A 4,365-nucleotide genomic window follows, 5' to 3' on the forward strand; every position below is an offset into this window, starting at 1 on the left:
TACCACAAGGTAAACATACCAGAAAAACAACAGGAGGGGAAAAAACGATACTTTGTTGTAGTTTTGAAATTTGACGTTGCAAGACAGCTATGCCATTGCTTTTTAAATTGACAAGTGTCACTTCATCCTTAACCGATTTATCTTCACCTGATGTTGATGAGTTACCAGATGCTTCAAGAAAAAAGATCTGGATATTTGTTCTCTCTTCCAAATTTGGTATCTTTTGTTGAATCCTGACTGTGGTTTAAGCCCAAATGCATTTGTTGAAACCTGATGCTTCAAAAGAAAAAATAAACAATAGAAGCCAGAATTAAAAACTACTGAAAACAAACTTAACGTGAAAACAGACAAACAGTAACAAAACATAGTAAATGAACGATTAAGGTCGTATTAAGTTGTTCAACAACTTGCTTACGTCCATGATTATTGCCGGGAACTTTTTAATGTTGTAAAGAATTTAAGTAGCATAATAGAACAAAAAAGAATGACCTGTGTCATTATAAGAGTCATGGTAGTCATACATGAAAGCTTAAGTTTGCACATGCATACCTTGAAAGAGAGTGCAGTATGCATATTGTTTAAAAAAATATTATTGTAACCAAGTTTCTTAAATGTTCAACTAAATCACTCATAGTTTTTGTGTTTCTCTATTGGTAATTAACTTCCATCAGGTATTCCAGTAATGTTGGTGCAATTCTAGCCTCGTCAGCAGCTGCTCATTCATCAAATACAGCAACCTGAAGAGCCTGCAAACCACATACTATCATGATTTAATCTAATTACAAAAGTTTCATCAAATATAATTCAAAATTATAATCATAATCAAGTAAAGATGGTACCTTTCCACTGAAATGCCAATACGACTTTGGATCAATGGTATCAAGAAGCCGTTGCATCTTAGTACACGTCATACTGACTTCTAAACTGTCATCTTAATCCATTGGACTTGTTAGATGTAAGCATATATGATACGTTCCCGGTAGTTCAGGGGCGGTTGTGGCAAATAACCGTTTGTAGCAATATTAAATTAGAGTTTGCATTCAGTTGTGAGATGTCGATGCTATTATTATAAAATTTGGGTTTCTTTAACCTTGTATTTGGAGAATTACCATCTCGAATGTCGCTAGTTATGTTAGTTTCAGTACTTTAGATTTCCGGTTTCTATCATTATATTAGTTGAAAAAAATACCTTTTTTTAGATGATTTGAATCTCCTATTAAAATCACGAGTAAAATATAAGCCTTGCTTCCTTGTTGTGGCGGTAAATGCTAGAGGTGGCAAGATGGGTGGGATGAATGAGTGAGGTAACGGGTCAAAACGAACCTGGTCGGGTTCACGGGCTGGGCTTACAAACACTGTTGTCTGTTTTTATAAATAATTAATGAAGTATTAGTAATTACACTAAACTAATAGGGTTATGATAATTATCGAAATCATTTTGACCTGTTTGACCCGTTCAACTGATTCAGCCCATTAAATGTCACCTCTAGCAAATTAAAAATCAAGTGGCGGTGTACTAACCGAATACATCAAATAAATGAACCTACTGTTTATAACGTCACCACCCGCAAAGAGAAGTCGCGACACCAGCACCAACTCATCTAGTGATGACCCCGGTGGCACTATTGCCTATCAAAATAACATGTCACCCAAACCATTATGTAGAGCTTTTGATCATCCAATATCTATAAGCTCATTACTTAATATTAAGGCATATGTGATATGTCAATTAGTATCTCAATACTCAATATGCATCACCCAAAAAGTTTTCTACTAACTTTTTCTAAACTAAAAAAATGAGAAAATTGAAACATAAAAAGGTTTAATCACTAAAAAAAATAAAATAAAAAATCACATAAGCAAATTTTAGTTTTCAGAACATCTCAAAGAGGGTAAACATATGGCCTGCAGCCTGTTTTTTCATATATATTTCCATAGCAAATATGTGTGCATACATTTTTAACAGAACAGCTATGGGAGCTTATTGCTACTAAACTTCAAAAAATCATCTGAAGGTTCAAGAAATGCACAATTCTGATTTCTGATTTCCAACAAACATTGCAGCTTCTGGCAAATCAATAGTCAATAAAAGCATTCACATCAGCAATAATATATGATAAAAAAAAAGGAACTAAACTGAACAACTAAGGATGCTCTCATATAAAACACACACACACACACACACACACAAAAGCTATTAATTTGCTTTGGGTAAAAAAGGGTTGATATCTATGTGTGACCTTAAATTGAGATCCAGCGACAAACATGTACTACACTTAACTAATTTCGGCCCAAAGCCCGATCTTCCCATCTAAATGTCAACAACAATGAGAAGGGAAACATTATTTAACCAAACAGATGTTAGTGAACTAACCTTGAAACAGGGAAAAATTGACCATGATCCTTACAACATAAAGATGAATTCAACCCATGACGATTTGCATTTCAAGCATACCCCTAGAAGCAATCGAACATGGCCCGTTGAGTATTATTTGATTATATATTCAGTATAACAATAACTGCAATTGTCGGTATGATAAAAAATAATAATCTTTTCCTCCAAAATAGAGTATTTATAAAATAACAAAAAATGAAATCAATACATATTGACAAATTGATTATAGCATCTTTGTCATCATGAGTTATGAAAAGAATTAAGCACTTGAATTATGCAATTTTGGATGAAGTTCTCACCCTAACAAAGTAGAGTATTTGATTAGCTAAAAGCAAATTGAGAAATCACAGAGATTATTTCTAATTGCAAACTTAAAACAATAATAAAATAAAAAATTAAAGTTAGAATTCTATTAAAACAAACATGAAGGGTGAAGATATTAGACAGACCAAAAGCATCAAATCTATATGTATCATTAATCCATCCAAAGGACCAACCCAAATCGAACTTCAAATCTAGCAGCCTACACTCTATACACAACATTATAGCTAACTAACATAAAGCATGAACATGAACAATTACAATCAACAGAAATTTGGAATAATATACAAAACATACCTGGACAAGTGTAGCATTTAGGTAGCAGCAGGCTCAGGTTGGAATGAAACGTACAATTACTTGTGGAATACGATAAACCCCATATTTTATGTATTGAATTGGGTCACATGCTTTGCATAAATCATCAAATGGCAAACCTTAATATGAGTTTATAAATAAAATTACAAAATTGAAACTGTTACTAACCAAATTCATGAACACGATAACCCATTTCGAACAATGATGCGACAATCGCCCTCAGAAAGTTCCACCACCAAAATACCACCCCAGCAGCAATCGAAGATGACGGTGAATTCCCCACACTAGAGCGCTGCCTAGGGTTCATAAATTGAACCCACCCTACAACCACCAACTAGGATTACATTTAAATAGAGAAGAGATAGGAATAGTAAACGATCAGCATTCAAGCCTTGTAAAGCCTAATTGCGTAATAATGGAATGGGGTCGGTTTGAGGCTGTAACGTATAGAGAGAGAAAAAGAGGTCGACGGTTGGATTGAAGTGGCCGGCAGGGATGGTTTGTGTGGGAATTGGAAGCCGGAGTCTGAAGCATGAGGTTAGGGCGATTAATATTACGGCATCTGAATGAGATAGAGTGAACGTGGAAGGTTGCCCTGTCTGTTTTATAACGTAGATATAGATATAGATATAGATATAGATATAGATATAGATTTTTACTCACAACTATAGTAAGGGCTGATTATGGTGTACTCAAACTATCATAACGAATTTTATTTTATTTTTATAATTTTAAATACAAATAAATAAAAACTTACACATAAAAAATTACATAATTCATAATTCAAACTAAAGAGAGAAAAATAAATATAAGAAAGCTAAATCTAAAAATCACAAGGCAACCCGTATAGTTTCGCAATTTAACGTTTGTGGTCAAGAATAAAATCCAACAACGGGTCAGACAAACAATTTTAATTATAACTTTTATTTAAAAGTAACTTAACAAAATTAAACATAAATAAATAAAAACTTAACTAAAATTTAATTATACATTTAGTTAACAATAAACCCGAATAAAAAGAAATGCTTCGGTCAACCAAGAAACAACGGGTTCTACAACCCCTCAAAACTCACCAGAATAATCAAGGGGGCTGCGGTGGTGTTCATCCCAGTAAATACTACCCGTGAGCCACTACTCGACCACGACTCCCTCCACCCGAACATGTAAACTGATGATTTGTATTTTATTATTAAGACCATATGTAGGGGATGGAGTCTTTATGAGGGTGTTTTGCGTCATGTGGCATCAAGTCACTATGGGGGATTTTAACAACAAAATTGTGAAGTGGATGAAGTCCCTTCGGATGGGTATAGTCCAAAGCGCCTCGGGGGCCG

This window comes from Bidens hawaiensis, unplaced genomic scaffold (assembly GCF_021521415.1).
Source record: "Bidens hawaiensis isolate Kalapana, Puna unplaced genomic scaffold, B.hawaiensis_p1.1 tig00001016_1, whole genome shotgun sequence".
Taxonomy (NCBI): Eukaryota; Viridiplantae; Streptophyta; class Magnoliopsida; order Asterales; family Asteraceae; genus Bidens; species Bidens hawaiensis.